General features: G+C 37.3%; 1 protein-coding gene across 1 annotated transcript in view; it reads left to right on the top strand.

Moving 5' to 3' along the window:
- Positions 1-12,161: 12,161 nt before the first annotated feature.
- Positions 12,162-12,556, top strand: part of PALS1 (protein associated with LIN7 1, MAGUK p55 family member) — a 52,555-nt gene continuing 52,160 nt past the window's right edge. The window contains exon 1 of the mRNA XM_021679726.1: positions 12,162-12,193. The gene's annotated coding sequence lies outside the window, so the exon portion shown is untranslated. The remainder of the gene's footprint in view (positions 12,194-12,556) is intronic.

Below are 12,556 nucleotides of genomic sequence, written 5' to 3'. Positions count from 1 at the left end.
CACTCATGCTCTCTCTCACTATCTCTCTCTCTCTCTCTCAAATAAGTAAATAAAATCTTAAAAAGCAGTTTAAAATAATTGCCTCAGGGTGCCTGGGTGGCTCAGTCGTTAGTTGTTTGCCTTTGGCTCAGGTCATGATTGGGGGGGGGGGGGGGGGGCGGGGGGTCAAGCCCCGCATAGGGCTTCCTGCTCTGCAGGAAGCCTGCTTCTCCCTCTCCCAGTCCCCCTGCTTGTGCTCCCTCTCTCACTGTCTTTCTGTCAAATAAATAAAAATCTTTAAGAAAAAATAAAAATAAAATAATTGCCTCCTGTGAGTGTACTCTGCTGGAAATTGTATAAATTCCACTTTATTAATACTGGACTAGCACATTTAACTACTGTTAATGTTTTGTGAATCTGATGGTTCTTTGGACCCTTCCCCTGAAACACACAATGTTATGTATATAGTATCAGGGGATTCATGGAAATTAGGTTGTGAACCCCAGTTTTAAACCTCTAACCCCGGTGATTCATCTAAGGACTATACAGGTGACCTGCAGATGATTTTCAAAATGATTCACTTTAAAAGAAATCAATAGATACTTAAGAGTTTATGAAAGGAAATTTGATAATTCTTTGTAGGCATCTTGAAGGGACAGTGTTCTTTATATACCTTACCGATTTATACTTTATAGCTTCTCCTTTTACACTTAAACTTTATGGTAAGAGTAGTAATTCATTTGGCTAAATCACAGTATTTTTTGCTTTCTCCTAACTCTTACTAGAACAGTACCCCTTCCCTGTCTCTTAATGTGTTATGCAGTATGTATATTCTTTGTATATATTTTAAATATTAACTGCTACATTGTAAGGTTTTTATCAGTATTCTCCCTTTTACAAATGAGGAAACAGAGGCTTGGAGAGATTAACTGTTTTATCCAAAGTCTTATTGCAAGCGATAGCAAGGATTTGAATTCAGTTTATTTGACTCCAAAGCCCGTGGATTTTTCTACTTTGCCTGTATTTTAGCCTGTCTTAAGGCTTATTTTAACAGTGTCTTTTTTGTAAAATGAAAATCCTTTTGAGGAAAGCTGTTTTTGATTTAGTGTTTAAAATGTACTTGAATTAAAGTGAAGAATCTTGAACCTGTAAATTGCAAGCTCCTTAAGGGTACGAGCTGTTAGTATCTCACTGCCTAATATGGCACAGAGGAGATGCTTGTTCCCAATTAGCACTTTTTTTTATTATGTTATGTTAATCACCATACATTACATCATTAGTTTTTGATGTAGTGTTCCATGATTCATTGTTTGCGTATAACACCCAGTGCTCCATTCAGTACGTGCCCTCTTTAATACCCATCCCTAGGCTAACCCATTCCCCCACCCCCTCCCCTCTAGAACCCTGTTTGTTTCTCAGAGTCCATAGTCTCTCGTGGTTCATCTCCCCCTCTGATTCCCCCCCTTCATTTCTCCCTTCCTACTATCTTCTTTTTTTTTTTTTTTAAACATATAATGTATTATTTGTTTCAGAGGTACAGGTCTGTGATTCAGCAGTCTTACACAATTCACAGGGCTCACCATAGCACATACCCTCCCCAATATCCATCACCCAGCCATCCCATCCCTCCCACCCCCCCCACTCCAGCAACCCTCAGTTTGTTTCCTGAGATTAGGAATTCCTCATATCAGTGAAATCATATGATACATGTCTTTCTCTGATTGACTTATTTTGCTCAGCATCATTTACTTGTTTAAACTTTAGCTTTGCTGGTGAGCTTAATACCAGACTGTTCTAACCTAGTCACCCCCTGTAATGTGTTAGAATTTGAGATTCAAAATACAATTCCGTTGATCCTATGTCGGCCATAAGTGTGTTTAATGGGGGTTGGGGGTGTCTAACTTTCACGTGTTCTTGATTAACTTTCTCTGTAAAGATATAGATACAAACAGATAAATTTGCTAATGGCTTTTTCTTGCTTTTCCTAGGGTCTTTACTGATAGGCATTACAGTGCAGTTACCGTCTTTGCATGGAGTAAGTACTCAGGCTATAGAGTCAGACTTAGGCTGCAATACCTTCTTGTCTTGGGTGTGACTCTGGGCATGTTAACTCATCAAAGTCTGCCTCCTTATTTGTAGAATGGGGATTGTATTAGTGCCTGATTCAGAGGGATGTAGAGGAGGAAAAGACTTTCTCTGTCCTCGTAGGTTCACTGAAACAAAAGACAGATTAACAGGAAAAATAACCTATTACTAACTGTGCATATTGAGACCTTCGTAGAAAAGAATTGACCCAAAGAAGCAGTGAGACTGAGCAATAAATTGTGGAGAAGTGACAAGACAAAGGAAAAGACGTTTAGGCCTTTAGGAGATGTAAATTATGGGAATGTAAATATGTGGGGAAACTAATGAAAGATAAAATTTAGTAAGGTTTGTTATACAGATTTAAGCTGGTGCCTTCTCCATTGATGAGAGTAACCTCCCAGGATTAAGAGTTCTCTCTCTGTTACCTTTACAAAAGGAAACTTATGCCCTGCTTTTTAGCTGGGTGAGGGGAGAGCCCAGAGTCCTCCCCCCCGCCCCCCGCCGCTGTGTCTGCTGTTTCTTAATTGCCTTTAGCTCAAAAAAAATCCTTATGTCAAAGTGTCACATTTTGGGTGGCATATTGTGATCCCCTTCAGAGCCTTATTTTGAGGATTAACTGAGATGCCGTATCAAGAATGGTTAGCATAGGGGCACCTGGGTGACTTAATTAAGCATCTGACTTGATCTCAGCTCAGGTCTTGATCTCAGGGTCTTGAGTTCACGCCCCGACTTGGGCTCCATGCTGGGTGTAGAGCCTACTTTAAAAAAAATTTAAAAAGGTTAGCATAGTGCCTTGGTGTGTATTAAGCACTCCATAAATATTAGATAAGAGGTAGGTAGAAGGGCGCCTGGGTGGCTCAGATGGTTAAGCGTCTGCCTTCAGCTCAGGTCATGATCCCAGGGTCCTGGGATCGAGTCCCACATCGGGCTCCCGGCTCAGCGGGGAGCCTGCTTCTCCCTCTGACCCTCTCCCCTCTCATACTGTTTCTCGCTCGCTCGCTCTCTAAAAAATAAATAAAATCTTTAAAAAAAAAAAAAAAGAGGTAGGTAGAATACAAGCCTGTTTTGTGACATTCACATGGAATATCAGTGAACTGCATTTTAATAAATTATATTTTAATATATTTTGAGTAGATTGTGTGATTATCAATAATCTGATTAAGCAATTTTATAGGAATTGTGTGAATCAGGTGTCATAGACTGAGTCAGTGATGAAGAATTGTAATTGTTGAAATAAGGTTCTGTTCATCTCTGAAATAACAGTGAAAGTCAGTGGGAAATAATGTTGCCTTATTTAAAAACAGCTTACATATGTAGTGAGATCAAGTTTTACTTTTTTTTTTTTAAGATTTTATTTATTTGTCAGTGAGAGCACAAGCGCAGAGGTGGGGGATGGGAAGTGGCAGGCAGAAGGAGAAGCAGGCTCCTGGCTGAGCAAGGAGCCCAATGCGGGACTCGATGAAGGACCCTGGGATCATGAACTGAGCTGAAGGCAGACGCTTGACTGCCTGAGCCACCCAGGCGTCCCAAGTTTTACCTGGTTTTCTCAATTTCTCTTATTGACTCAGTTGTTATAGAATGTTTTTCACTAGATCATTTTTACTACACATTTTTAAATAGGCATTCACAGAATTGAGTTTCATTACCATAATTTAAAGTCTTATATTTAAATAAAGCATTTGTCTAATTTTACAAATACCAATATGCTTGTCTTAATATTTTGTTTACTTTTTTCCCCCTGTTGTGTGATGGACACCTTTCATATCTGTCTCTTACATTCTTTCCCATTTATACAAGTTTTCTTAGGATGCTCTTACTCTGCAGGTAATTCTTGTAGAATTTTCTGCAGTTGTAGTACAGCACTTATCAAGTAGCATTGCAGTACATAGGGGTTTTGTTTATTTGCTTATCTGATTTCCACACTATATTTTTAAGTTTCTTAAGGATAAAGACTCTGCCTTAGCAATCTTTTTCTTGTTGGCGACTATCCCAGATTTTGTACCAAGTGGGTACTTATATTATTGAATGAAAGTTTACTTTAATAACCCTTTTTATCTCCAGGATTTACAGTAATCTTTAAAATTGACCTTGTATTCTTATTTCTCTTGTTGCATAATATTCCCTTTATGTTTTCTTGCCTTCTGATACTATCTGGTCAGAGTCAGAACGTTATTCATGCCCTCCATCAGTGGTAGTTCAATGGATTCTAAACTTGGTGACATTTGTATCATCGGTCTTCTTTCTTAGATTCTTCTTTCCTGTTCTGATGATACAACCCTACTTCTGGTCCTGAAAATACTCTCCATTGCCCCTTCTTTAGTCTGATTTGTAGGGAGCAATAGATATGAATATTTATTATCAATTTTGCTTAATAATCTTGTTCTGGTAACTCAGAAATAGTTATTAGGTAGGCAAGGCAAACTGTTCTCATTTTTTTTTATGGCCAGTTGTTGAATTGCATACCAATAAGTCATCTAGGTAGAGGTAATCATCTACTAATTTGCTGACCTTTAGAGCATATTTTTTTCTCTAGTAAGCTGTAAATCACTTGAGGTCAAAAGTTGGAATTCTTACAATGTGTTTTTACAGACCTGTAACTCGTGGTATATGTTTCAGGGAAAGTAATTGACTAAAGGATTGACACCCAAGATTAAAGGGGATGGAGAAAATCTATATAGAATAGGCATAGAAATGAGTATCAAGAAAGCAAAGCAATAGTCATGTGAGTCTGGTTAATTGGGATTTTTTGAGTTTGTCATTGTGCATTATTAACATGATGAAAGAATCAATGCTATCAAAATTATGAACGTGACTTTTATATTTTAAAGTGTAGGTGGTCCCTTTTGAAATTTTTCTTATTCCTCTTCTTCTTTTGGTAAACTGGTTTCCTCTCATTTTTAAATTAAAGATGTAATATATTTGTTGTGTGGCAGAGGAAGTCTTCGGTACGAAAGTGTCATGCTCCTAATGATTGCTTAAGTGCTTTATTTAAGAATTCTTTTGGAGGGGGGGCGCCTGGGTGCCTCAGTCGGTTAAGCGTCTGCCTTTGGCTCAGGTCATGACCCCAGAGTCCTGGGATCGAGTCCCACATCAGGCTCCCTGCTCAGCGAGAGCCTGCTTCTCCTTCTCCCTCTGCCTGCTGCTCTGCCTACTTGTGCTCTCTCTCTCAAATAAAACCTTTAAAAAAAGAAGAATTTTTTTTTAAGGAATTCTTATTTTATTGTTGTATTGTTTATGAAATTGTTTAGGGCTGTAGGGATAACATTTTGATTACTTCTTTTTGTGAAAAGATTCCAGAACTCTTGAAAGGCCTTTGTTGCTGCTGCTAATTTTTATAGACTTTAAGACAGTAGTTGTAATTTAAAGTTTCTTTGGGGTTTTTTCCTTTCAAAAAGGTAATATCTTTGTGTTTTTCCTCCAAATTATAAAAGCAACACATTTATTTTGGTCAGCATTTTGTAAGATATTCAAATAGTACATAAGTGCAAGTAAAAAAACCTGAGAGGTCTGTTATCTTTGCTTTTTCAGAGATACTAGGCAAAAACAATATTGTGCATATTCTTCTAGATTTTTTTGTTAATAACTTTATAAACATCCTTTATGTGCATTTGTAAAAGTGATATGATATATAAACACCATTCTGAAGCTGTCTTTATTCACTCGCTTTTGTTCCCTGTCAGCTCATACAGAGCTTCAACTCTAGCAGCCACATTAAAAAATTTTAAAAGAAACAGTTGAAATTTATTTTAATAGTATATTTTATTTAACATAATGTATAAAATATTACCATCTCAACAGACATTAAAAATGAGATGTGTTACATCCATTTTTTTTCCCATATGGAGTCTTTGAAATCCGGTGTGTATTTTACACTGATAGCACATCTCAATTAGAATGATAAATTTTCATTGGAAATACTTGATCTGTGTTTAGATTTTATTAAATTTATAGTTGAAAACACAGATTAACATCCTTACATTGTTTCAAAGATACTTTATAGGATAGGTTTCTAGACAAAGAACTGATATATCAAAGGTTTATTTTAAATTTTTGGTAGACTGCAGAATTGTCCTTCATAGCATTGTACTGGTTTATAGAGTCAGCAGTACATAATGTCTTTTCCTTTGTTGTTTCCAACACGGGACATGATTGGTCACTCAATTGGTCACTTATACCAGGGTAAATATTTTTACACATTTACGCTGCTTGTTCTTCTTCCTAGTCTAGTTGGAAGAAAAGGGTCACTCACTATAAATACTTCCTTGGGGAGACCAACAAAAAGCCAGACCTAGAAGTCATGAGAAGCTGTGAGGAATTAAGGTTGGGGGCAAGGATGCAAAAGAATAACTCAAAGAAGATGTAATCTGCTCTGGTACCAAGTAAATCAAGGTCTTAAAAAATTTACCCCCATGTACCCTTTCTTAGGAAGCTTTTAGAGATCTCTCAAGGAGAAGGGAGTAGATGAAGAGGAAAGAGGTGAGAAGAATTTCTTAGGATAAAGATGAATGAATGAAAATGATTTAGAGAATAAATTCAGATTGGAATATGCTTTTGTCAGATCCCGTGCAGAAAACAAATGGCAAAATAAACCTGAGCAATGGAAGAGAGTTTAATGAAGGGACTGTTCACAAGGATATGCGTGGGTTGAGATAAGGGAACTAAGAAGCATCTCAGGGTTACCAACAGCGGAATGCCTGAGCCTAGGCCTGAATGGGCAAGGAAGGGACTAGTTACTACCTTAGGAGAGGAGCCACCTAGTGGGAACTGTGGCCTTAGAGGAACATAACCTCTGCCAAATCACAGGAGGAAGCTGGAGGGATAAAGAACCCAACCCTCTCTTCTCCCTCCCAGTGGGTACTTCTCCCTAGCCAAGCCCACCAGAAACTAGAAGATAAGAAAATATAAGTAATGCAGTCTGTGGAGGTCAGCATTCTTAGACCTGGAGCAAATGGAGAAGGATGAGTGAATCTGGGCACAAAGAAAATATCCAGCTTAGAGCTAGAGAATGGAGGACTCCAGAAAGGATATAACTTTAAAAAAAAAAAAAAAAGAAGAAACTGATAGGTTACCTGATTTATTTGAATATATACATTAAAGAGTATATTGAGTCTTCTACCAGAATGTATGGGGATATATTAGTGATTTAACTAAAAAGGGAAATATAACTTAGGGAGAGAAGGAAATGTATAAATAAATGCTACAGCAGCGGCATAGATTAAGTACCGTAGAAGTGTAGGTTGTGGATGGGAGCAGGCAGGAGTAAGGAAGATTTCATAACACTCTTAATGGTAGAGGGAAATTTTAACAGGTAAAGAATTGAACAGGAAGGATTTTTTTTTTTTTCTGGGTATAAGAAACAAATATGTCAAAGATGTGGAGGTGGGAAGTTGCAGGGCTTGTACTGGAAATAGCAAGTAGTTTGATTCGGAAGATAAGGGAGGGAGAAATGGTGAAAGTATTCTAGGACTAATCAAGGGGAGCCATTTGAATGACAGGCTAAGGAACTTGAAATTGGTTCTCCAGAAGTTGTTAAAGTACCCTGGAGTCAAACAATTCAGTTTGAGACCCAGCTGTGCCATTTAGCTTTTTACATTGGACAGGTCAGTGTCTTTACTAAGCTAAGTTAGAAAATTCAGCAAGGAGATTGTTGTGAGGGTTAAATGAGATAATGCACACTAGGTACTTAGCACAGTGGAAGAATGGTACATAGTAAACCTGGGGTAAATAGTAGCTTAAGAAAAGGGAAAGGCAACAAAAACTTTTGAAAAGGGACACCCATGATAATAGGTGTGCTTTAGGAAAAGTTACTCAGCAGTACAGTTGACCCTTGGACAACACAGGTTAGAACCGCCTGGGTCCACCTGTATGCAGGTTCTTCCCCCCCCCCCCATAAATACAGTACAGTCCTATAGATGTATTTACTTCTCCTTCTGATTTCCTTAGTAACATTTCCTTTTCTCTATCTTTATTGTAAGGATAGAGTATATGATAAATGTAACATACAAAATATGTGTTAACTGTTTATATCATCAATAAGGTTTCCTGTCAACAGTAGGTTGTTAGTAGTTAGTAATTCTCAACCCACATGTTATTCAAGGGTCATCTGTGCAAAGTAAGTGGCAACTAGATCTAGAACAAGATGGGGGTGACTTGAAGTTCATAGAAAAACTCATGAGAGAGATAATATGAATATGATTTAAGGTAGTAGTATGAGAAGCTAGAGATATATGTGAGATATTATAGAGGGAGAATTGATGCTAGTTGGGGTAATTAATTATTAACATATTTAAGGATATTACAGTTACAATTTGAAATACTTAAATTTGACCCCGAGGGACAGCTAATTTATCTGAGAAGATTAGTCTGTCTAGTCTGTTTTATTTTTATGGTATTCATTTTTCAAGGTATAAATTAATATTTTATTATTAAAAACAGTTTGTCAAGGTAGGACATGTAGCTTAGTTTGGCAGCACATACTGAAATTGCAGCAATACAGAGTAGAGAGTAACATTTTTAAAATGTCACTAGAAACTGAAATGTTTGTAGCTTAGTGTCAGTTTTCAAATGAGGAGAAATTTATATGCATTTCTATCATTTCTCCACTTGACTACCTCTCCTTCGCTGAGTATTTAGAAACTTTGAGCAATAGATGCCATGCTACCAGAGTCTGGTGTTATAGTAAACTTGTAGTCTGTTAATATATAAGTGAAATTAATTACTGTGTCATTTTATGAAGCAGTCAGTTGAAGAGAAAAGATGAATTCTCTCTAATCATATTTTAAAAGTAAAAGAATGATGTAATTATGTGATTTTTGAAAGAAGTATGTAGACAGGGTGGTTTCATCTTACAGAGATATAACTGACATTGCACTGTGGATCCACTTAAGGGTTCACTGATCTGGATTTTAGTTTCTCTTCTATTACTTGTAGCTCTGTGACCTAACTTGCAATGTCTGCGTATCTTCTGGAAAATGGGGATCTCCAACCTGCTTACCTTTCAGGGAAACTGAAGTGAGTTCAGATGAGATAATGTGCTTGAATTTATTATGGAAACTGAAAAGCTTTACAAATGTAAGCTATGAATATGTAAATTACTTACAAATTTTCATTTCTTTGGTTTCCCTGCCTAGCCTGCCAAAAATTATCCTTTAAAATGGAATTTATCATCTTTCCAGTTCTCCCCATCCCCCTCTCCCTCCCAAGGAGAAAACCTTATTCTCTGAATTCTTCTATTTTAAGGTCCCATAATTTCTTCCAGGTTCAGTTGTCATGCTCAATGTTTTAGAATTATATTTGGCTACTGGTCTCCAAATCCTGTCAAGTTATCCTTTGTAATAAACCATTGTTTGAAATTATCCCTTTTTCCTTCTTTCTGCTGCTTCCTTTATCCTCCCATGCATAAAGTATTAAAACATTATCTCTCTTGGCTACTCTACTTACATTTCCCCTGGTCAACTCTGATTACAGTGTAGATTTAACTTTCTAAAAAGACAATTTTTGGTTCTTTTTTTAAAACTCAAATCCAGAGTTTCCCATTGCTTACAGGAGAAAATTCAAACAATTTAGCTTAGCATTCAGTCAACTCTGGCTTTATCTTCTATCTCTTACACTGGCTCTGTTCCTTATCAAGATTGTTCTTGTTCTCTTAACTAGGCCATATATATTCTTGATTGGTAGCAATATACTGGAAAGCCATATTACAAGTAGTTTTATCCCACATGTTTAAAAATCCATTTCTGGTCAGTTTGAAAATGTTATAAATTACCTTTTGTCCTAGTACCTTTTCAAAAACTTGACTAACCTTTTGGACTCATTTAATCTTTTATTACCAAGTTGTTGAAGGTGATAAGGGGGAGTTCAAGTAACCAACCATTTGATATCTTTGATACTGTTTGGCTTTTAACCAATTCCTCCTGTGAATTTGTGGTCTTGAATATCTCCAAAGACCTTCAACTTTGTGTTTGATATAAGCAAATGGAGCATTTTCTCACTGAATTAAAAAAAAAAAAAGTTGTCAGTAATAACTTCTGAGCTAAATACTTTGTATGACTAGCCCAAAAATATTTGAGTTTTAACTTGTATTTACTTAGTTTTGGATATAGCTAAAGTTTTTTCTTTGAGAAGATGGTATATGGGCCATTCTTTCATTTTGTGGGGATTTTTTAATATGATGTGAATATATGAATTGTTTTGAATACACAGTGTATATGAATGTACATTAGTCTTTAAAAAATTAATTATTTTGCGGGGTGCCTGAGTGGCTCAGTCGGTTAAGCATCTATCTTCAGCTCAGGTCATGATCCCAGGGTCCTGGGATGGAGCCCCATGTCAGGCTCCCTGCTCAGTGGGGAGTCTGCTTCTCCCTCTCCCTCTGTCCCTCCTCCCCGCTCTTGCTCTCTCATTCTCTCTCTCTCTCAAATAAGTAAAAGTTTTTTAAAAAAATGAATTATTGGGGCGCCTGGGTGGCTCAGTCGTTAAAGAGTCTGCCTTTGGATCAAGTCATGATCCCAGGATGCTGGGATGGAGCCCTGCATCGGGCTCCCTGTTTGGCAGGAAGCCTGCTTCTCCCTCTTCCACTCCCCCTGCTTGTGTTCCCTTTCTCGCTGTGTCTCTGTCAAATAAATAAATAAGATCTTTTTAAAAAAATTATTTTGAGTATCTTTCCAAATGTTCATTTCTGCTACTTGTATATCTTCTTTGGTGAAGTGGTCAAATCTCTTGCTCTGTTTTTAAAAACTGGATTTTTTTACTTAATGAGTTGTAAGAGTGTTTATAGTGGACATAATTATTTGCAAATATTTCTCCCTTTTTTTTAGCATGCCTTTTCATTTTCTGAACATGATTTTCTAGTGGGATATTTTGGGGTGGCTTATTTTGCCACCCTTCAGTGGATTCTAAAAACTTTGGATAATCCACAGATCTTAGCAACTGACTAGATAATAGAGCTTGAAAAAGATTAAGATCTTGGAGATGGTATAATTAACAGTAGGGAAGAAGTTGAGGTCAGTTTGGGATATATTGAAATTGAGATTCCTGGTGATATCTGTATAGAAATGTACTTTCTGTTCCCTCAACCTGGCACCCTTTATTTCTGGACCTTCCCACAGCTGACTCTTTTTTTTTTTTTTGTCATTTAGGTCTCAGTGCAAATATCACCTCCTAAAATAGGCCTTCCCTGGCCTTCTTATCTAATGCTGTCCCTTCCAAACATCACTGTTTATTATATTAGTTTCACTTTCTCTCTAGCTCTTTATCTGAAGTCATCTTATCATGTTTGCTCTGTATTATCTGTTACTCTGCCGGAATATAAGCTCCATTAGGACAGCAGGATCCTCTCCTGTCTTGGTCCAGTGTAGCATCAAAATTTCCCCCTCTGAATTAACTATGGTTCCTGTCTGTCAAATTCTTTTTTATCTTTTTAGATCCCTAACTTCTCATTTTCTCAGCATCGTAAACTATTCATAATATTTAAAATTGGTCCAGAAGTTGTAGTTAAAACAAAGAAAATATATAAACTGCATTTTTATTTGAACCTTAAATTAGAGGTCAAAAGGTATCATTAAAAATAATCTGCAAGGGCGCCTGGGTGGCTCAGATGGTTAAGCGTCTGCCTTCGGCTCAGGTCATGATCCCAGGGTCCTGGGATCGAGCCCCACATCGGGCTCCTTGCTCAGCAGGGAGCCTGCTTCTCCCTCTCCCTCTGCCTCTCTCCTTGCTCATGCTCTCTCTCTCTCTCTCTCTCTCTGTATCTCTGTGTCTCAAATGAATAAATAAAATCTTTAAAAAATAATAATAATAATCTGCAGAGGGTCTTACCAGTTATGCTTACTTCTTTCTCCTCACTGATTTCAGGTAATTCACATTGATTTTAATTGCTGTCCATTAAATATTGGGGGGGCAGGATTTACATTTTTACTACTTCATACCAGGAAATCCTAGCCATCTGCAAACAATTAGATATCATATTAAATTAACCTTTCTCTCTCACTCTTTCCCCCTAAAAAATACTGCAGACCTTTACACTTGATTGTCTCTCCTCTCTTTTAGAGTAAGAAAACCTGCGTTCTGTGAAAAACCAGAGAAGAAAAACTAAGAGGATAGTAGACAAGTTCTTTACAATTTGCATAACGTAAGTTCTTTTCACTATTCTTGGCCTGAATCTTCTGTTAGCTGACAAAGCTGTTTCTATGGAAACAAATAGTCCAACTTCTTAGAATGTCAGAGGAATGCTGATCACTTAAAATGAAACTTCCCAGCTGCTAGTCAAAAGGCATTGCTTGTGGGAGAAGGGGAGGAAGGATAATTGAAAAAAAAATCCAGAGTTCTGGACACTAGTGTAGACGACCATCTTCATGTTCCCCAGCTGTCACACAAATGGTTCTGTTTCTTGGTGTGGAGTTTTCAGTGGGCCTATATCCTTCAGGCTATTTCAGGTCCCCCAATCTCAATCTTTTTTAATTATTTGAAGCTTATTTAGCTTCCCTTTACCCCC

The sequence above is a fragment of the Neomonachus schauinslandi genome, chromosome 9 (genome assembly GCF_002201575.2).
Source record: "Neomonachus schauinslandi chromosome 9, ASM220157v2, whole genome shotgun sequence".
Classification (NCBI taxonomy): domain Eukaryota; kingdom Metazoa; phylum Chordata; class Mammalia; order Carnivora; family Phocidae; genus Neomonachus; species Neomonachus schauinslandi.
This window is presented reverse-complemented; position numbering and strand designations above follow the sequence as displayed.